This window comes from Sminthopsis crassicaudata, chromosome 1, assembly GCF_048593235.1.
Source record: "Sminthopsis crassicaudata isolate SCR6 chromosome 1, ASM4859323v1, whole genome shotgun sequence".
Lineage (NCBI taxonomy): Eukaryota > Metazoa > Chordata > Mammalia > Dasyuromorphia > Dasyuridae > Sminthopsis > Sminthopsis crassicaudata.
This window is the reverse complement of record NC_133617.1, coordinates 233143613-233167338: the sequence shown is the minus strand read 5'-3', so window position 1 is coordinate 233167338 and position 23726 is coordinate 233143613. Positions and strand designations below refer to the sequence as shown.

Here is a 23726-nt window from a genome sequence, read left to right as displayed (position 1 = left end):
AACTTCCTTGAAAATTTTGCCAATAGCAGGTTTTCCTTATTTATTATTCAATTTGGGACATATCCCTTTGGTTTTTTACTGCACACTTTGATTTTTTTAAAAAAAATAGATATTTTAGTTAATAAAACCTATAAGGATAGTCATTTTTATCTCATTGAGGGAAAAATTTAGGATCTTAAATTTGAGTATAAATTGTCTTTACAAAAAAATTTATAAACTTCTGATTCAAACTCAAAAGAACTAAACTGTACAGACACTGTAATCTCCATAAAAACTTTATTTTGGTATGCATCATTAAACCAGAACTATACACTGGCACTGGACAGCATGAAGAGTTAGGGATAACTGAACCAACAATTCTATGTGTGTTGTTTAGATAACTTATTGATTAAAGGGATGCATCATCATTCATGCTATAGAATCATACTTTAATTTTAATGCTCAAAGTGGGATGTGTCATTAACCCTCTGTCTTGTTAACTCCTCTAACTTCTTCCAAACCAGTAGATTTGGCCTTTCCCAGTATCAGCCCCATTCTCATGAATAAACAGAGTTCAATTCTTTTTTTTTTTTTTTTTAACCTAACTGGGTTCAGAAGTAGGGCTGGATTGAGTCTGAAGGTAATGAGAGAGACACAGTAGGCAGGTGTCCCTCAGAGTTTCCCAAAACAAGAAAAATTCTAAATTTGTAATAAAATGCTGATATTCTATTTTCTAGTCATTAATTTACATATAATTTGACTATTTTACAGGTCCAAAGATAGTGGGATTCCTAACTCTTGTTTATAAGTTTAAAAAGTAGGCAAAAAGTTCAAGTTGTAGTCCATTGCTCATTCCCATTCCTCCACCTCTAGCCCCTGCTCCTGCCTAAGATGCTTAGGAAACTTCAAAATGCTAAATAACATCAGCTGTAATCATAGAGCTTTAAGGCTTGCAAAATATTTTCCTCACTGCAATCCTAGAAGATAGGTATCTTCACGCTGTACACTTCAATGCTGTATGAAGATGTATTCTGATGGAAGTGGATATCTTCAACATAAAGAAGATCCAACTCACTTCCAATTGATCAATGATGGACAGAAACAACTACACCCAGAGAAGGAACACTGGGAAGTGAATGTAAATTGTTAGCACTACTGTCTATCTACCCAGGTCACTTATACCTTCTGAATCCAATACTTAACATGCAACAAGAAAATTGGATTTACACACATATATTATATCTAGGTTATATTGTAACACATGTAAAAGGTATGGGATTGCCTGTCATCTAGGGGAGGGAGTAGAGGGAGGGAGGGGATAATTTGGAAAAACGAATACAAGGGATAATGTTATAAAAAAAATTACTCATGCATATATACTGTCAAAAAATTTATAAATAAAATTTTAAAAAAAGCTTTGCTTTAGTCATATAAATGTATTGCATAAAGTAATACTGACATTTAAGCAAAGAAATGATATATTTTATAAATCTCATATTTGCAAAAAAAGAAAAAAGAAGATAGGTATCATCAGTCCATTTTACTATTAAGAAAGCTGAGATTCAGACTTTTTTTATTTTAAAAAATATTCCAAATTATGGTCGTTACAAACCTTAAATTTTCAACTTGATGACTTCAGTCAGGGTTCTTGTTTTCTGGATTCTTCAACTACCACAATAATAGTTCACATTTACAGAACACTTACAAATATGCAAGGCACTCTACATATTGTATCATTTGATCCTCACAATGATCTGGTGAAATGGGTGCTATTATGATCCCCATTTTGTAGATGAGGGAACTGAGCCTCAAAGAGCTTAAAGTATTTGTCTTGAGTTACACAGCTAGGTGGTGTAGTGAGTAAAGTGCTGGGTCTAGAATCAGGAAGATTTGTCTTCTTGAGTTCAAACTCAAGCTCAGACACTTAATTGCATGACATTGGACACATCACTTAATTCTGTTTGCCTCAGCTTTCTCATCTATAAAAAATCTGGAGAAGGAAATGACAAACTATTCCTATATCTTTGGTAAGCCAAAATCAAATGGGGTCACAAAAAGTTAGAAATGACTGAAATGCCTTAACAACACACAGCTAGTAAGTAAATGTCTATGGCAAGATTCGAAATCAGATCTTCCTCTTTCTTAATCCAGCTAGATTCTAGCCACTGCATTCACTATCTAGCTGCCTTGATCTGCTTTGTCTCCTTTCCATTTTTAGTAATCAGACAATGGGGTGGAATGCCTTACATCAATTTGTCTTTACAGTTTAATCTTTATCTGTTAAATGGAGGTTAAAAATGGGATAGTCTCACAGGATTATTACAACATTCAAATGAGAAAACATATTTGGAGTGCTTTACAAACTGCTTAAAGCATATAAATGTGAGCTATTTTTAGAATCCTCCCTGTCACTGACAGAACAAAGAAGAGAATCTCTTTCCTACCTTTTCCCTCTACTTTCTCTTTCCTCTATGTTCCCAATGATGGTCCATATGGTTTGTAATTCCTCAGCCCGCAGAAAGTTAATGGAGCAGAGTACTCCATAACTGGGGATGGGGGCACAAAAAGGGAGAAAAGATAGCAGGAAACCCTCTAACCATTCCTTCTGAACACTGTCCACTCTTGTGTGGCAAGAACAGCAAACTCTGGGGATACATTCTAGGTTACATGAATAGATGTGTCCTGCATAAAATGGAAAATTTTCATCTAAGTATTTGGTAAAATCTTGGGTCTCAAAACTCAAAAAGAGTCATTATTTTGAAGAGAGAGGCTGCAGAAAGAAGCTCTGTCATTTATTTACTAGCTATATGACCATAGGCAAATTATTCCCCACTCTCTGAGATTTAGTTTCTTCCTGAGGTTGCTAACATATGTTTTACCTCGTAAGTTCTATAGTGCTATGAATGACATGGGGCCTACAAGGCAGAGAGAAATGCCACAATGACTACTGAGGAAATTTTACCCAATAATATATTTAAACTGTAGGAGAGAAATGAAAAGAAAAATTAACACCCAGATCAAATACCAGGAGAAGTTATTATAAATAAATTTTATTATAAAATCTTCCTAATTATTAGTAACTTCTGACATGAAGTTAGCCTAAAACAATTGGTTTAGCTATTGAAAAAAAAGTAATCAATTTCTGAATTGGGAACAGGACCTCAGAAGATAGCATGATGTCTTTTCTATAACTTAAAAAACCCTATTTATGAATATTATTTTAAAATTCAAAGATTTAATATGTATTTCTTAAAGCCTCACCCGTGACAAATATATGTGTTATTAGAGCAAGTCACTTAACCTCTCATTATTCTATGTAATTTTTTAAAACTATAAATTACAAAAAGATATTGATTTTCACTGGAAAGAGGAAATTTCTCAATATGGAGTTCCTTTTACAAATGAAATAATAGGGTCAGTCCCTATCTATATTGTTAAACTTATAAAATTTTAATAAGAGCTTACAAACTTTCCTTGTATGGGCAGCTTTTCTTTGTAACATCTGATTTTTTCCCCTCTACTTTTTTTTTTTAATCTTGATAATCTTTTATTCTATCACTTAGGATGCCCATAGGATGCCTGCATGGAGAACCTGAAGTTAAGGAATGGGAAGGGCCTTCAAGGAAATTTTAAGAACAATTCTCATTTTGAAGAAAAGATAACAGAAATATTCCTAAGGAAAGAGGTGATAAAATACCTATAGTTTAGGATAGCAACATTTAGGATAGAGAAAAGTGACACAGCATAATATAATAGAAAGAACATTGGTGACAGATATTTAGAGGGCAGAGACCCAAATGCTGTTTCTAAAGCCTACTATCTTCGTTACCTGAGAAAGTCACTTTAAGCTCTTTGAGCTTAAGCATCTGTAAACTAAATTTGTAATAGATAATATCAAAAGTCCTTTCCAGCTCCAAATTTTATAATACTATAAATGAAGGGACAAAAGAGGTTCTATTACCGAGGGTTAATGAATGACATGAAAGTCCTAGGGTAGTCAAAGCAACTGGAATGCTTTGGGTGAGGGAGGGAGAATTGAGAGGAAGCAGAGGTGGTACTGAAAGCCAAAAGGAAAGGGGAAGACGATGAGAAGGGAAATTGCCATCTGTCTTAGCATCTGCTATAGAGCTGGATCTATGAAGAAGTGGATGAAACCACCAAATGCTCCCTCTGATCTGAGGAATGGACTTGTGACAGCACTAACGGCCAAAAGCACTCAACTACAAAAGGAAAGATACAAAGGTCCAATTTTTTCATCTCTGACAAATTCAACAAATTAAGAACAATCAAATACTGAAGAGAAGAAAAAAAATGAAAGGAGAATAAAAACCCTAAATACATTCATCTTCTGATCTTTGGACAAGTTATTTGATGAATCTCCTCATAACACAATACTTTGGGTAGTTTCCATGCCATAAAAATTGTAAAATAGTAGCATCAAAAAACTTTTCCCAAGATTGTATTCCATTTGTCAAAAGTCCAGTCTGACTCAAGCACAAAGAGTTTCTTTACAAAACTCCAAATACTTACAATTTAATCCCTATTACACAGAGGACATATTCCTTAAAAAAAGCTCAATGTATCTTGAAACTTTGTAACTGTAAATATTATAAGTCCATGGAAAATTAGGAGGATAGGAGATAATACTTAAAATATGATGATCTTATTTCATTTTAAATGAAATTGAATATCTTAATAGAATAAATAAACTTATAAAAATAATTCCCTACTAATTTAAGAAGGAATCCTATAATGTAAGAGAAAATAATGAGTTATGTAAAACAGACCAGGATTAGTGTAAAAAATAATAGTAATATAAGAATACTTCATTTTATTGTGCTTCACTTTATTGCACTTTGCAAATCTTAATTTTTCATTTTTATTATATTTTATTTTCATTAATTCATTTACTTATTAATTCATTCACTTAAGAAATTAAAGGTTTGTGGCAAACCTGCATCAAGCAAATCTATTGGGACCATTTATCCAACATTATGTGCTCGCACTGTGTCTTTGTATCACATTTTAGTAATTCTCACAATATTTCAAAATTTTTCATTATCAGAGTGTTATTTGGGGCACCCTATCATAGACTGCCAATTCCTGGCATAATATGAAGCAAGCTACCACGTTTCAAACTATTAGCTACAATGTGTAAGTTCTACTTTTTTCTAAATATAATGTTTTACACCAATATTTGTGAATCAATAGCATAGGTCGGAGGAAAAGAGCCAAAGACCTTGCTCTACCACTTGTTCAGAGGTCATTTTACTTCTCTTAACTTCAACTCATCTAGATGACCTCCAAGTGCCCTCTCAAGCTCAAAATCGATGAACCCACTAGGATGTTCATTATAATAATCATGAGTTAGAGCCAGTTGTTCTACTTTTATCTTCGGTTGAAAAATGTGAATTGTAAGCTAACGATAGTATAGAGGCCAGTGTGTGATATATAGTTGACCCTTAATGATTTTTTGTTGAATGAATGAATGAACGATAAAAAAAAAAAAATCAAGGTCTTTATCTATCACAGCCATTCCAACCATTTTATGGCATAGAACAGACACCTGATTCACAGACAAACTAAAACAGAGAACATGTGAACTTCTGACAAACTAGGAAGCTTTGAACCAGATGTGAAGGAGAAAAGTTTATTTTTTTACATTTAATTTGTTTATTTAAGTAAGGGGACCGGGACAGCTGCTGCTTCCCATTCCAACTGCTCAGGGAATGACTTTTCTTTCTTTCCTCATAAACTAACAAAGCTAACGATTGCAATTGTCCGGAGTGATCTGGAAAAGAACCAAAATCACTACTTATTACATTTCATCCACAGTTAGTTTAACCTTTGAAACATGCCAATCAGGAGAAAAAGACCACTCGGTAGGGCCAATGCAACTTTACAAAGCCCAGCATTTTCTCAGAGAATCACCCCACAGTAATGTAAAATATATTAAAGAGATCACAATTATCGGTTAAACAAGATACATTTCATAAAATAAAAGGGAATGCATGAATTATACTTAATCATGAAAAATTCATCTCCTTTTTGCATATGGAAGGATAATTATGAGTTGTTTCTCTTACTTTTTTTTTTAAAATTTAAAATAAAATAGACTTGGGTCTATGATTTCACTGATAGAGAAAATTGAAAGCTAAGGAAGCTTCCAGTACAGAAACTCTGTGTAATTTAATGTCAATATGTGATTTTCATAAAAGGTTTAAGAAGTCTTCATTTGAAAAGTATGCTAACATTTATTCAAACTCTACTGCAAAGTAACAATTGTGCTGCATTTTCATTATCAGAAGACTTTGGGAACACTAAATAACCATTTCTTAATAAAATGTTTGAATGGGGATTTCTTTTAAAGTATGGATTGGCTTTTGAAGTTCCTTCCAATTTTAAGATTCTATGATTTGCACAACCATCTTTTTAAAAGTGCTTTCCTCTCTCTAGAGTACATTTCCCCCTTCCTCATAAGTAGCTCTATTCCTGTTTCTTATTAGGAAAAGGGGTGTGTTTGTGAATAAGGAAAACACCATCACTAAGACTAATTGAGCATGGGTAAAGTATTTTAGGTACAAATGACCCACTTTTATGTACTGCCAGAACTACTCAGCAAGGGTTTAGTGAGGAGAAAACCTGTGGTCACTTTCTATTGAATGCATGCAGCTGGTGGGTGATAAATTGATTGCTCTTCTTTTATGGCAGGGTCAGAAAGACAAAGAAAGAAACATTTTATTATAACTGGCTATATTTTCTATTAATTAGTAAACTGTTTCTTCTTCAAATGTTCCTTGTCACCTAGATGAATTACTTCCAGTTTCAATCCTCACTTATTTTCAAAGGTTAATTCTTTTGTTAAAGGAGCTGATGGTGATAAAGGGGATGCTTATTCTTCTAAAAAGACAACTTGAGACAGAATTGTTGGCTCTCATTCTTTAAAAGGGAGGAAAAGAATGGAATTTCCTAGAATGCTATCTTAAAGAACTGGAGATTCTCTGAGCACTTTTAAAATACTACAGTGACTTCAAAGAAGCAAACTACTAGCTCTTTAAAAACCTGACACTAATTGGGGCTGTGGAGTAATACTGTTAAGATTTAGGATGAAATTAATGTAATCATTAATTATAGTGGGTTTTCTAAAAATAATTGGTCTTCTCAAATTCCTTTCATTTCCAACTGATTTGTTCTTCTAATAAAAAGATAAAAAATGTGATCAGATGACTTAAAATGATTAGAAATTTTAATAATTTACTAATCAGAAAAAGTACATTTTATAAATACACATTCACAAACGGTGTTTCTTTTTCTCTGTGTATATGTCTAAATGATAACAAAAGATTTAAGAAAAACTTGGAGAAAGTCTCTCGGATACTCAAAATGAGTTAATTTTTTAAAGAGAAGATGGCACAAAGGGCAACAAAATAATGGAATTTATAATGGACAAATCCATGAGCTAGTAAAACTGATAAGGAAAAACCTAATCTTAGAGACTCACTAAGATGTATTGTCATGACAAGTTATTAATATGTGTAACAAACCCATATGAATTTTCTTATCTCATTTTTGCTAAATAATTTCTTCACTTTTAGAAGGTAGAAAAATTCCAAGACTTATTCATAGGATAAGCATTACCTTTCAGCAAGTTGAAAGCACAATGTGTTTAGTTATTCTGATATAGAACTCTTTTTAAAAGAATGTTAAATTTTGAACTTGAACCTTTTTTTTTTGCAAATTCTTCCTATTTATTAATTTTATAATTATACATTTTTGACAGTATATATGCATGAGTTTTATAACATTATCCCTTGTATTCATTTTTCCAGATTTTCCCCTCCCTCCCTCTACTCCCTCCCTTAGATGACAGGCAATCTCATGTGTTACAGCATAACCTAGATATAATACATGTGTGTAAATCCAATTTTCTTGTTGCACATTAAGTATTGGATTCCGAAGGTATAAGTAACCTGGGTAGATAGACAGTAGTGCTAACAATTTACAATCACTTCCCAGTGTTCCTTCTCTGGGTGTAGTTGTTTCTGTCCATCATTGATCAGCTGGAAGTGAGTTGGATCTTCTTTATGTTGAACATATCCACTTTCATCAGAATATATCTTCATACAGTATTGTTGTTGAAGTGTATAGCGATCCCCTGGTTCTGCTCACTTCACTCAGCATCAGTTCATGCAAGAACTTGAACCTTTTAATCAAATTATGACTTCCTACTGTAAATTTTTGGGGCAGCTAGGTGGCGCAGTGGATAAAGTGACAGGCCTGCAATTAGGAAGACTCATCTCCTAAAATTCAAACCTGGCTTTAAATATACCTTTGCCTGGGAAAGGCACTTAACCATGTTTGCCTCAGTTTCCTTATTTATAAAATGAGCTGGAGAAAATTCCAAACTACTCCAGTATCTTTTCCAAGAACAAACACCTCAAATGGGGTCACAGAGCTGGTATAACTGAATAAACAACCTATAAATTTAAATTGGTTCAAACTTTCTTGTATATGAAGTTATCTTTGTGTTACCAATATCTGCAAGAATTGAAAACAGCTTATCATCTCTGTGATGTGGGGAAGCAATTCATTGTTCTAATTATCACATCAGATGACTTTTAATATCCCTTTCAACTCTGAAATTCTATTATTTTTAAGTGTCAATCATTATTACTCCCCTAGATATCAACTACCTAGAATTATTTATTTATAGTAGACATGTACATCAGTGTTGCTACTATTGAAGCTAGTTCTTGGAACCATTAAAATGGCTGGTAGAGTAAAAAGAAAACACTGGAAAGACACTGTTTATAAAAGTTTTCAGAATTTAAAAGACACTATTTTATCCATTATTGTATTCATAAAACAGTACACTAAAGTATTTGCATTTTATATAATATATAACTAAATCTATATGTATGTGTGTATGTATATCACACGCACCTATAGTCAAGCACTGCATTTACAGAAACCAAAAAAAAAATCCCATCCCAAACCTTAAGCCCAGAAGTACATGAAAAATCTGGTTAGCAATAAAGAAAACACAAGTCCATGAATTTTATTCCATGACTAGCTTCATCCTACCTTTCCAACCTTATATGTTATATCATGTTTTAACATTGTAACATCTTTTAATGTGGTATAATTCTTTTGTGACTTCTATTTAAGTCAAGAAATGAGTAGTTGTTGTCTTGACTTAAACAGAATGCTTTTTCCTCATATGTCTATTTAAACATATTGTCCTCCATGTCTAGAACTGGATCATTGTTCAAGATGCTCTTTCTTTTTTTTTATTTTCAAAACACATGCATAGATAATCTTCACCTTGCAAAACCTTGTGTTTCATATTTTTTTTCTCCCTCTCCCCCCTCCAAATGGCAAGCAATCTAATGTATGTTAAACATGTGCAATTCTTCTATACATATTTCCACAATTATCATGCTGCACAAGAAAAATCAGATCAAAAAGAGGAAAAATGAGAAAGAAAACAAAATACAAGCAAACAACAACAAAAAAGTGAAAATACTATGTTGTGATCTACATTCTCTTTCAGTGTGCAGAAGGCTCTCTCCATAACAAGATCATTGGAAATGGCCTGAGTTACCTCTCAGTTGAAAAGAGCCACCTCCATCAGAATTGATCATCACATAATCTTGCAACTGCTGTGTACTAAAGTATCATTTCCTTCATGAAATCCTATCTGAATGCTCCAACTAGAAATCCTTTCCTCCCAGAATCTCTCAATCATCTGAGACTCGTCTTACACATTTATCACATTTGAACACAAATTATTATTTGAGTTAATTAACAACAAAGACTATTGTTTTACTTTCATTCTCTCAGCATCAGCCTCACTATTTTGCTCACAGTGGTCACTTAATAAATGTTGATTTTTATGTTATTGAGAAGTAGAGACACTCAGACTCAAGGATTGGAATTAATAGAATTAATACAAAAATAAACTAGCTATTTAGAAAAAAGGCATAATACATATATATTGTACCTAGGATATATTATAAGATATTTAATATGTATGGGAATGCCTGCCATCTAGGGGAGGGGGTGGAGGGAAGAAGGGGAAAAATTTGGAACAGAAGGGAGTACAAGGGATAATGTTGTAAAAAAAAATTACCTATGCATATGTACTGTCAAAAATGTTATAATTATAAAAATTAATAAAAAGATTTAAAAAAAGAAAAAAGGCATAATAACAGAAACTTAAAAAGTCATTCTTAAAGAGGAAACTATAAAAATTATGAGAAATATATTAACAAGAATTTATTAGGTGCTTACTATTATTAGGTGATTTGAAACAAGTACTTATAAAATATATACACACCATAAGTATTTAATTATATAAATTTAATAACTACAAATACAAAGTTGTTGAATAAAAGCATAGTGTTATTCAGTCCTGTCTTGACTTTTCCTGACCTCATTTGTGGTTTTCTTGGAAAAATGGTTTTGTCATTTCCTTCCCCAGATTATTTTACAGATGAGAGGCTGAGGTAAACAGAATTGAGGGTCTTGCCCAAGGTCATACAGCTAGAAAGTGTCTAAAACCAGATTTGAACTCTGGAAGACAAGTTTTTCTGTCTCCAGACCTGGCATTCATCCTACTGCACCACCTTGCTGCCCTCAAAATATAGTAAAAGCAAGTGACTCTCATACCTCAGTGGGTCTTAATGACAGAGAAAAACAGCTTTAGGGCTGGAATGGACCCTAAGAGATGTATAATCAAGTTCAATGTCCTTACTTTAGAGACAGGGAAATTGAGAAACAGAAGAGTTAACTTCAAGTAATAAGTAACAGAGCTAGGATTTGAAAACAGGTCCTCTAATGAAAAATCCATCGCTATTTTCACTATTCTACACTAATATAATGATGGCCTCAAGTCACCAAAAAAAAAAAAAGTTAAAATATGTTCAATATATTGTGTGTTAAAAGTGAAGGAGCTATTTAACATGTTGCGAGCAGTGTGGGTTAGTAAAAGAAGATTGCTTTTGGAGCCAGAAGATCTACTTTAAATTTTATTTGACTCTACAAATGATTAAGTTTTTGATCTTATATGATTCACTTCTCTTTCTCAGCCTTAATTTCTTCATTAGTAAAATGAAATGGGATTAGATGATTTCTAACTTTTCAATTTTAGAAATTAATACATTTTTAAATTTTGGAAATATAAAGTGTAAGATTCCTATCTAGAAAATTACTTACCTAGATGCCATCTTTCAACTATGGACTTCAGAGATATTTATTAAAATTGAGATGTTAGTAATCAGAATTTTTTAAGTAAGGGAAGTGGCAAATATGATTTTCTCAAAATGAACTAAATAAATTCTTAGGTAGAAATTTTCCAGAATAGCCTTTCAGAAATTGAAATTATCCTGATATTTTACAATATGTGTATCTGACCCAACAGTGTCTTTATATATTTACTTGGTAAAATTTTGAAGCATTTTTCATGTATCCAAAATGCCTTTATTGTTGACATAAGGCCATTTTTTAAACTTGTGGTAAATTATCATGTATGATGCAGTAATGTTATTTTTAACTAACTTGTATAAATTCAGGGAATAATTCCAGGGAAGTACTGGCTAGTGGAAGAGAGGAAGAACTGAAGGCAATCTTTTTTTCCCCCTTCAGAGAGCTTTCAAATAAAAATGCTTGATTTATTAATTACCAGTTGGACTTCACAATGTCATGGATGTAATCCAAGGGTCTTGAAGGATGCTTAAGAGATACAGAATAATGTTCTTGAAATCTTTCAACCTTCTTTCTTTGGAAACACTCTGTCACAAGTCAGAGGATAATGTCCTTTTTTTTAATCAAATGAAAAAAGTTGTTCTCACACGAGCATAATTAATCTTGTGACACCCTGACAAAGAAATTCTTTAAAAGGATTTCTCTGATTTCCTCTCTAGACAGAAGACTGTCTTTATCCATCATCTGTCCTTCCTGATCCCGTCTTGCTGAATATCCACATCAGCAGAATTGTCCATCAGACTGGACAGCAGGAGGTAAATCTCTGAATGATTGATAGGGCACCAATGCTCTGCAGGCCCATTTAAGTATAAGCATCTATTGTTGCCACCTTACTTTACAGCAGTTAAACAAATATAATAGTCACCGATTCAACCATTGTTCAGCAAGACTTGACTAAAAAAGTAGTAAGTGAAGTTAGTGAATGACAATGCACTGATTTTAGAGACAGATAGCAACGTTGCAGATAAATTTAAACCTAAATTTCTATTTATAAAAGAACTCAGAAAAAAACCAAACAAACATTATAAGGATGCCCCAGTGTAAGAAGAAAGTTATCTCCTAAAACCATATGTATACAGACACTCATACAGAAAATGAAGAGCAATTAATACTGTTTGGTTGATTTAGAGTGTGATTTTCTGCACATCTGTGTGTGTGTGTGTGTGTGTGTGTGTGTGTGTGTGTGTGTGTGTGTGTGTGTGTGTGTGAGAGAGAGAGAGAGAGAGAGAGAGAGAGAGAGAGAGAGAGAGAGAGAGAGAGAGAGAGAGAGAACTTTTTTCTCTGCTCAGTAATTATTTGAAAGAAAATACTATCTAGGCAACCAATTAGAAGATATTAGAGTAACAATTAAAAGTTTGTGGGATGGAGTAAAGGGCTAGCACAGTTTTGAAAAATATGGTATACCTGTTACATTATCAGCAAAAGACTTCCCCACTTTAAATGAACACCAGTGACAAAGATTTAAGCTTACTTGTGTGATTTGACTCCTATCTGGGAAGGAAAATCAAGAGCTATAGAAGGCTCTTTGGGAGTACCAGTTCCTTTCCTGGGTGGAACTAAGTGCAGCAATATAGGTCAGTTTTAAGTGGAGCAGGGAGGTACACTGGGCATAGCTCCCAATCCACAGAAAATGTCAGCTTGGCTCAGGACTCAAGGCAATCTCCTCTGAATGGAAATCAGTCTAGAAACTACACTAAGCTACGGTAAAAGCACACCCAAAACAACAGTAAAGATTATGACAGTCTTTTTGTTCTTTGTTAACGCTGCCAAGAAGGGCTACTTGATCCGAGACACTAGAACTCACTGACATCGTATGTTCTATTTGCACCAGAGTGACCTTGACTATTCAGTCCTGGACGCACCCTGTGAAAATATTTGTTCATCCTTTCTATTGCTGGACACTGCTTGAGGCTGGACTTCATAGGCCACTGACTAAGCTAAGTGGGGCTTCCTCTGGAGCACTTAGGAGTGCCAGTGGACTACTTGTCATGTTGATAGCCATCCTTTCTTTAAGCGTAGAAATCAGCTACTGGCAGTTAGCCAGGCTGTCAGTACTCTGGTGGTTTCCTTTTGTTTTTGTTTTTCTTTCAAGAAGAGAGGTTGTATCCACAATTGGATTAGCTCCATCATGAAACTTGAAAACATCCCAAAAGTAACACTGGCCAACCAGGTAGTAGGAATCTCCAGGAACTGGAGGTAGAAGGAGGGACAGTGTAACAAGAACCTGAAATGGGGAGTGGAAAGCAGAACTAACTGGAAGAGGGGAAGAGTGAAGGCAGAAGTAAGTAAACATGAGCAAGAAATGGGAGTTCTGAGCCTTGTTAGCCACCCCAGCCCACAATAACCTATTCTTTTGAATTCCCCAATGGTCTATGATACAATAGCTCATACAGGGGACCTATTGGTCATATCACATATTACTAACATTTCATGTGTATGTATCATGGGGAAAAGACTGCATGATGTAATGGAAAGAGATAAGAGACCAGGGCTCATTTACATCATTTGACTTGGGGCAAGTTAATCAGCTACTCTGTGACCATAATCTCTTCCATAAAATAGAGATAATTAAGTCTACCCTATCTGCCTTATCAAGATAAGCTAGGTGGTACCGTGGATAGAAGAGACTTGGTAGGGAGGAGGACCAGAGTAAAAATCCCACACCTGTGAGATGTGTGATCCTGGATAAGCCTCAGTTCCATCATCTGTAAAAAATGGGTATTATAATAATAGCACCTCCTTCACAGGTTTGTGGTGAGGATAAAAAGGAAATTTTGTAAAATTCTCTATAAATAAATGCTGGCTATTATCAAGATGCCATACAGACTGAATATATCAAAGTGACCATGTGGAGGATAGTGCCTTGCATGTGGTATGTGCTTAATAAACACTAGTGTTTGCAAAGAAATTTGTGTAGCAAGCTTTTCCTGTGGTTTGAGCCCAGTTGAGCCTGGAGAGTGTAAAGACCGGGATAGAAGAACTCATGATAGATAAAATCACACAAAGGATGCTGTTCTTGCTTGTAAGGAAAGTAGGCACTTGCCTGCACAAAGCTCTCAATTTTCCTTTTTCAGTGAATTAAAAAATCCTAAGCATTCCTTTTTTTTTCTTTTTAAAGCACATACTGGCTTAGTCAGTGAACCAACTTAATACATAAAAAGGTCAAGTGTTCAGGAAAATATTAATATTTCTGGCATGATCATTTTGTATTATTAATTAATAAGGATGAGATTTATTTGCCTCAAAATACATCCAAAATTAATCAACTGAATAAGGAGGAAATGTTATTGAAACTGATGTGGTCATTTAATTCAAAATACTGAGAAATTGAAAGAAATTAATAATAATAACTGGGCACAATGGATAGAGTACTAGGTCTAGAGTCAGGAAGATTCATCTTCATGAGTTAAAATCTGGTCTCAGATACCAGTTGTGTAATCCCTCTTTGCCTCAGTTCCTCATCTATGAAATAAGTTGAAGGAAATGGCAAACCACTGTAGTTTCTTTGCCAAGAAAATCCTAAATGGTGTCACAAAGAGTTGGACATGACTGAAAAATGAACAACACAATAATTAATAATAAATTTTATTGCTATTACTAATGTTAATAAGTCATTTTCATAATAATTTAAAATGTTTTTCCATTTCTGAAGCTATATGGGAATGTATTCAGTATAATGAACTCAATATCTGAAATTATTTAAAGATCATTTGAGCTTAGCCTTTTGAAATGAAGGATTTGCAATTAGGAAATTTGCCAAGTAATAGAACAGAGTCCTTGGTTTAGTAATTCACCACAGCCATCAGGTATTCATAGCAGTGGAGTAAAAAGGCAGGTGCAAAGGGGTGTGCCTAGATGTCCTAGTACTGTTGGGGTAGTTTTGGATCAATTCCATTTCTTCAGTTCTACCATTCATGAGCTGTCTCACCCTGACAAGTGCAGATCTATGAAATACAAGGCTTATCTCCAGCTCTTAATCCTTTTGACTCAGTCATTCCATTTTGTGTTTTTCTCAGTGTTATGATGATCTTCTTTAAAATCCCTTGTTTTCTTCCAGGAGCAATTCAAATGCTACTTTCTACATAAAGCTTTTCTTGATCCCTTCACTGTCTTCCCTAATCACCTCATACCTATTCTGCATTTATTTTGAAAATATCTATATAGGTGCCCAGACACCTACATATATAATTTGGGTACAGAGTGTTTCCATCTTTGTCTTACTGTATCTACTTAGCACAGGGCAGAAGGTAGGCTCTCAATAATTTGTGCTGATTGATTCTTTAAGTTCCTCCAAGACTGAAGCCAAGTATTATAATAATAATAACAAATAGCAACAATAACACTACTATCATCAGCCACAATAACTTGCATTTCTATTGGCTTAAAGATTTGCAAGACACTTTCCTCACTTTATTATCCTCTTTTTACAGTTGAAAAAATTGAGGCTCTGAGACAGACAGTTAATAAGTATCTGAGGTAGGACTATCACCTATTATGTCAGAATACTTTTATGCTATCATATACCACAGAGAATGGCACTGTACTCACGACAGATGCCCACAGGTTGGCACCAGGAAACAAGGAAATGAGGAACCATGTTCTTCAGAACGTGAAGAAAACCTAAGTTATGACTCTTCTAAAATCCCTACTATTTTGCCTCCTTGTGATATGGTGTCAATCCTTTTCAAAGGCTATGCCAACAAAATGAAAGCTCTGGTAGGTTCATCCAAGGTGGATCTCATTTGAGAAACTATTCAATGTTTTTAATTATCTCCAACTGTTCAATATTGCAAAATCCCTATCCCCCCAGGAACAACATACAGGACTAAGAGAACTGTTGAACACAATAATGTAGACTCACTCATAAACTATGAGCTGGAAGGGGACTTAGAGACTAAAGAGACCAAGTCTCTCATTTTACAGATGAGGAGCTTACACAGCCAGTGTCAGAGGTGGGATAACACAACTAATATGATCAACAACTTCAAGAACAACAAAGATGAATGGTGGATGTGAGTAGCATGCAGCATGTTCTTAGCAATGACCTTTGTATGAGCAATGAAATAAAAAAACTTATGAGGATAACAATGGCTGATTATAGAGTGAGGAAGATCTACAGCTTAGACACAATGTATATCTGACAGTGCAATAACAACAGGAAGTTTCACCTTCAAATATATTTTGGGTGTGAAAAATTCATTGTAAAACGTGGGCAAGAATGGCAGAGAACAAGAAGGCATGAAAGTGTTTATTTACTATGGAAATCATGAGTGATTCAAGGTATTCTAAGAAAACCTTACATATCTAGCTGTAGAGCATCCAAATGAGATGTTAGCAGGTAATCGGTCAGCAGCAAGTCCGAATCTTTGTCAAAACTTACTTGTCTCCACTCCATTAGAATGCAAGCTCTTTGAAAAAGGAAGACTACCTTGCTTTTTTCCTTTTGAATCTTCATATGTAGAACAGAGCTTGATACTTACTAGATTTCTCCCCCCTTCCATTCATTTTTACATTTGTTCATTCATGATTTCTATTGTGTTATGGAATATTAATCAAATCATTGCTCATTCTGGGAAAATATAATATCTAAGTAAAAAAAAACCATTTTGAATCTGTGAAAGCTGAGGGACATTCCATAAAACAAGTAGAAGAATTAATCAAATTAATTTCTAAAACAATGGACAACATAATAAAGTGGACAGTTAATTCAGAAGTGATCTTATTAAGAAGGCTGATACATTTTCAATTCCATTTCTATTACTTACTCCAACCTGAAGGTAAAACATTTCTACAAATTTTTAAGTCACAGGACCAAAAAAAATCTGTCCTTTTCTTCAGTAAAATTTGGGGAAAACTGAAATAATTCAACTCTTTCTCCAGTAACTTTTCCAGATTTGAAAATATTTTATTTTGGAAATGTAAAATATGCTTTATATCTCCCGGCTTACTCACAAGATTATTTTACCTAGATTTTGGATTTTTTTTTGTTCAGACCTTTGATTTTCAATGCTTTAGGAAAGTTTCATTGAAAAATTCCTTTTACAGATACAGATTACTAACTTATTGCAATATAGTAGAAAATGGAAACCCTTGAAACCCTGAAGAGCTTGATTTGACCAAGATCACACAGCCAAAATGCATGAAAGATGTGGGACTTCACCTTAGGTCTTCTTTTTCTGTTTGCTTTTCCAGAGACAATGGGATAAATGTCTTGCCCAGGGCTTTGACTCTTACATATTGATATCATTTTGGTCTTATTCAAGAACAAAGGCTTACAACCAATTAACTAACCAATCTGAGGCTCAACTGGAACTCAGGTCCTGACTCCTGCATTACTGCTCTATCTACTGCACCACTTAGCTGCACTTAGTAGCTGCACTACTAAACTTAGGTCTTCTCCATGTAGTGGATAGCTCTCTAGCCACCATCCACACAGCCTCTCCTAGATAGTCTATGAAACTTAAAAGTATAATTATTCTTGAATTTACTTTTAAATGTCTTAAATGGTTACAAATGGAGCTGTTGGCTGCTGAACTTAAAAGAATTCAGAATTTTTTGTGTTAATAATACCAAATTAGGAGAAATAGGTCAAATCCCTCTCCCAAAACTTTAGAAAGAAGAAACCACTAAGGATATACTGAAACAATTTCAGAACTTTATTCTCAGTTCTCTGGGACTAGTCAGGAGGAGCCTTCTTTCTTCTCTTGTGAAAAGAGCAATATTTCCAGAAGACCCAAAGTGCTCTTGTTTCTCCATTTGAAAATGGAGCTGTACTGTACAGAAAGTATGATGATCTGAACTGTAAATAAGTTGGTACAATTTTCTGAACAAATCATATAAGAAATAATTTTGGAAGAGTGAAGCCTGAGTAGCAACATAAGGCTTTACTTTAAACACTTTATTTTAAAACCATTATATCTATCTATCTATCTATCTATCTATATTTTAATTCTACCTTCCCAAGTTCTTTTACCTTCCCTCTTCTCCCCTAGAACATCCCTCCAACATCACAACTTTACTTTAAACACTGTGTTGGATAAAAAATGTAAAAGACATATCACATCTTGATTATCTATAGTAATCTCAAAAACAAATGCTTTCTTCAGAAAGCCAGCCTCAAGAATTGGAATGTGAAGCACTTAACTGGGGTACAAGATGCTAGAGGAGGAGATTGTACTAGAACTAGAAAAAGGATCTTGTCCAAGAAAAGCCATGGCTAGAATAGAAAACTCTCATCATTGAGCTGAAAAGGCACATGAAAAGCATTGGGACAACTTCAATCCTTTGTTTTTAAAACACGAATTATGGACGCTTAAAAAAATTCAGAGTCATTGCCATTCAATAGTCTATCCCCTCCACATACAAAAAGAACCTTAAAAAAAAAAACACCAAAGATTTAAACAATCAGAATCCCTTTCTTTCCCCCTCAATCTCAACTAGTTTTTAAAAAATTAACCCAAACTAAACCACTTTCAAAGTATCTACACATAAATGACACAAACACAACAGTGCTCAAAGAATGGCTTCTAAAATCATACAAATATTACATTTGGAAGTTAAGAAATCATTCAAATATTCTTTCTCTAATCCAAGCTTTAATTTCATGAGCAGGTGTGAGAATTTGGGAACAAAAAAAGGTAAAACATAAAGCAGTAGTAAAACATTTTTCCCTTTCTCAGGAACACACCTAGATATTAGGAGTAAAGAGAATGGAGAGGAATGAGTCACTTAAAAGACTTGGAGAGGAAATCTATTTGGTTCTCTGACCCTTCATGCCACAAAGTAAAGAGGCTTATTTACAGGTAATACAGGACTAACAATTTATGGCAATGTGATTCTGCATCTAATCTCTCCTACCTTCTCTTTGCTTCTCCTTTTGAGAACACTTTTCCACAAGTGGACATACCTTAGTCTGTCCTCCGTCCTTCAATTTGTCTTTGTATCCAGGTGTATACATGTGTGAAACATATCAATCCTCGGAATCCCTATGGCCTCAGCCACAGCTATTCAGAAGGGAAGTAGAACTGGACAACCGAGTGCTTAGTTCTGTTGAGGTGAGTGAGCCAAGAGCTGGGAGGTGGAGAAAATGAAGCTGAATTGGGCAGGGCAGGGTGACACCCAGGCTGGGGTCAGACAGCTCTTCCAGGATTGTATTTTAGCCTGTTGCTTCTAACCCCAGTCTTGCCCTACCCAGTTTTTAGTCGCCTCCTCCTAGTCCTCCTCTTCCTCCTCCTCCTCCTCCACCTCCTCTTCTACTTTCTCCTCCTTCTTCTCCTCCTCCTTTTCTTCCTCCTCCTCTTTTTCCTCTTCCTACTTCTCTTCTACTTCCCATTCTACCTCAACCTAATCCTCACTTTTAGGTCCTTGCTGAAATGTACATTTTGTAACAAAGAACATTCTGTCCCCCCCCACACACACACATACCTTTTGATTTTTGGCCCTATTTTAGTGCTCGGTGTGTTACTGTGAGAGTATGCGTGATCTCCCTTAGAACCCTGAATTCCACTCAATCCTGACCTCCCTAGAAAGATACTCAAGGGCAGATAGCCCTTAAGGAAATAACCTTAAGCATTTGCTTGTTATTTTGTAAAGGAACACAGAATTATTTCTAGTTCCTCTAGTTCCATCCAAAAATTGGTGATCCTAGAGCACCCATTATTAAAATGTCTTTATAATTCTAATTCTGTCCAGGAATTCAGACTTGACCTGCTGCATCATGAACTGAGAATTTCTGCAGCCTGACCAGCTTTATTAAACAGGAAACTTCTAAGAAAACAAAACAAATGCCTGCCAAAAGGCAAAAAATGCCAAATGGGTAAGGGTTAAAAGGGGGGATGGGGAGGAGGAGGAGAAAGAACAACAATCTGGTTATATACTACCCAGTTTTACTAGAGAAGAAAAACAACAACAATAACAACAACAAGTGGTAAGGAAATAAGATATAAAAACCTGGTATGTGTGTATATATATATATATATATATATACATATATATGCATAGGTTCCTCTTTCAGAGAATAACAATTATTGTTTGTAGTATTTTCCACTGTGATTTTTATCTTACTTGATTAAGCTTATATTATTGAAAAAATTTGAGTTTTATGATTGTTAGAGAAATCATGACATTTTAATAAAAAAATATCCAAAATATCTATATTCCTTTTACACAAATTCTATGGAAACAACTACCAAATTATAGCTTTCAATATAATAGTAAAATATTGCAAATAATCATCATATTTCACTTATATGAACAGCACTTAGGAATATGTTCTTTCACAGGTGACTAAAAATAAGGCAATCACTTGATGTGATGTTTTGCTCAGCTAAAAAGAAGGCAATAAAAACAAAACAAACTGGCCAATCTCCAAAAGACACATTGTTGCAATAAACAAATAGGTGGAAAATTCAAAACAGGGATACTAAGTTAAACAGATCACCAAGGCACCCTGATGTTCAGGGCCAGACAGAAACCAAGCTGTGAAGTATATAGTTTGCATTTGGTGTTCCTTCTCCTCTATTTCAGCACTCTCCTCTGTTATCTTGTGACTTTTTCTTTCAGCATTATTTCTTTACTTCAAGGTGCTTAGTACTCTCCAGTTGCCCTTTGGATAGCCTGAACCTGTGGCTCATGGCTGCCTTTCCCAAGCTGTGCCCCATCTTTCAGCTTTGCCTCTCTAAAGTTTCCTATCTACTTCTGTCCCTGCTTGACAATGACCTTCAGAAGGATATGATAAACTCATTTTCACTATATTGAAGTTGCCTCTTCACACTCAGGCCTATTTGGTTGGAACTGGGGGAGGTGGAAAATGTTTCCTAAGACAAAAGCCTGTTACTCTAGTAATAACAAATCCATTGCCAAATCTTCTCATTTATTTTCCTATAACATTTCTCCTATGTGCTGGAACCAGCTCGTTTGAGAGACTATTGTTAAATTCTTCAGTGTGAGCACTTACATCTTGGAAATTGAGAAATGCCACAAATCAAGGCTTGATTTATTGTTTTATTGATTGGCTAGACTTAAGAAAGTGATAGAGGAAGTTAATAATGAAAAATTAACTGAAAAGTGTTTCATGGCTTTTTAGAGAATCAGTTGTTAAATATTTACCACCACACCCAGATAGTTAGATAGATAGATACCCAGAGTCAGAAACCAACTGTCTATATGGGTGTCCTGGTAACATAGTTTGTGATATTTATTAGGAATTGATCTATGTGTATGCATATATATATGTATGTATATGTGTGTGTATGAATGTATGTATATCTTCATGAGTTCAAAATCCTGCCCTCAGACACCTACTAGCTATATAACTCTAAGCAAGCCATTTAATCCTATTTGCCTCAGTTTCCTCATTTGTAAAATGAGCAGGAGAGGGAAATGGCAAATTATTCCAGTATCTTTTTCAAGAAAGCTCCAAAATGTCATCACAAAGAGTCAGACATGACTGAAATGATTCACAACAAAAACAACAATAACATACATCACTTTTCTCAATTCATACAGTCATCATGCTAATTCAAGTTCTCATATCATTAAATGCAGAAATAGCTTCCTAATTCATGTCCCCATCTCAAGGCTATCCCTATTCCAACCCATTCTTCATGTCAAAGTGAGTTTTCTAAAGTATAGGTCTGTGTCACATATATTCCCTATTCAATAAATGATTGTGGTTCCCTATTACCTTAAAGATTAAATATGAAGAACTCTAAAATGTATTGTTCTTCATGACCTGTTTGTTCCCTTCCTACATTTCCAGTTTTTAATCCTTTAAAAAGTTTTTTTTTTAGAAACTACTCTCTATAATCTGATCTAGTTACTCCCCCCATATAAACACTCCATTTTCTGCCTTCCATGACTTTGCACAGTGTCTTTCCTGTCAGCTAATGCTCTCCCACCAGATTCACCACCATCTCTCAGATTCCCTTAATTTTCTACAAGACGCAATATAAATTCCATTTTTGTGGTTCTTCCTAGTTCCTCAAGAAAATCACCTCCTATCAACTCTGTATATATATATATATACACATATATATATATATATATATATGTGTATATATATATATATATATATATATATATAATAACTCAATTATTTATATATTAAAATGTGAATTCCTCAAAGGCAAGCTTTTACTGTTTTTTACATCCCCAAGATCTTAGCATAGTACCTAACCATAGTAAGCCCTTCATAAATACTCTAAGGTTAATCAATTGATATAGGATATACCTATTAAACTAATCTATTTTTATGATGATTTGGAGTTTGCTCATTGCTTCAGTCACCTAACTTTTGTGAAAGAAAGGTTAAGGGAGAGGTGATGTGAGAAAGACAGAAGGTCAAACCAAGAAGACACTGGGACATTTGTATATTAGTCACTGATTAGTCTGTATTTATAGGGAAGGGAAAGAAGGATGAGAAGAACAGATCTTTGTCTGCCAATCTCCACATCTGTTCCACTCCTAACTTTCTCCCATGGGATACTATTAATGAAATCTCATTGCACAAAAATTCTATATTCCAGACGTTCTACTCAGTGACCTCAGGTTTTGAGGAAATGCCCCCAGTCTAAATGAGCAGATAATTATACCTTGAAAGGACAGGTAATTGCTGGTATTTCATTTATTTGCTTATTAATTCATTCACTCTAAAAACATTTCCACTAATTCCAACTAATTGCCACTTTCAGAATTCAATTGTTACTAGGAGAGTCAGTGACCAAGAAGAAATATTTCTTATATCTTTAGACACTTTGAGTTCAAGCATCTGACTAGGAAAATTTTAAACTTCATAAACAGTTTCAATTATTTCCAAGCCTGGCATGTAAAAGAAAAATCACAAGAAAACAAGTTCTTAATAAAGATATTGCCCCAAATAAATCCCGGCAATTTCGAGGGGATATCTTAAGGTTATACATCTTCATACTAATCTCTGACACCACATGAATCTACATTTACACAAGTGTACAATAAGTATTCATAAGGAGCACCTACGAGATGCAGCAGATAGAGCACCCACCCTGAAGTCAAGAGGACTAAAGTTGACCTCAGATGCTAAGTGACCTCCAGCTTTTAATCCTGATTGTTTTAAAAAACAAAAAAACAAACATCCAGAAAGATGACCTGAAAGCCATATAAGAATTTTTAGCAATTAAAGATGAACTCATATAGAATATATTCTACTTAGAAAAGCAGAAGGAAAAAATAAAGCATATTAGAAACTTTTCCAAAATGAATTGATACAATAGGAATTTTCAAAATAATTCTTAATAGATGGATGTCCTTTAGGTATCTCAAACTCAACACATCCCAAACAGATCTCATTATCAACCCTTCTTCTGAACAAGGGCATTTCCATTACCTTGGAAAACTTGAAAAGGGCAATGTCTTTATTAAGAACTTGTTTTCTTGTGATTTTTCTTTTACATGCCAGGCTTGGAAATAAGTGAAACTGTTTATGAAGTTTAAAATTTTCCTAGTCA

The 23726-nt window shown here is 34.4% G+C and overlaps 1 protein-coding gene across 7 annotated transcripts in view; it reads right to left on the bottom strand.

Moving 5' to 3' along the window:
• The window catches only part of GREB1L (GREB1 like retinoic acid receptor coactivator), a 286115-nt gene that overhangs the window by 158775 nt on the left and 103614 nt on the right, over positions 1-23726 (bottom strand). The window contains exon 1 of one of the 7 annotated variants that reach the window (XM_074276322.1): positions 19151-19368. The exons of the other annotated variants lie outside the window; for them this stretch is intronic. The gene's annotated coding sequence lies outside the window, so the exon portion shown is untranslated. Of the gene's footprint in view, positions 1-19150; positions 19369-23726 lie in introns of those variants that run through there. 7 annotated transcript variants of the gene reach the window in all.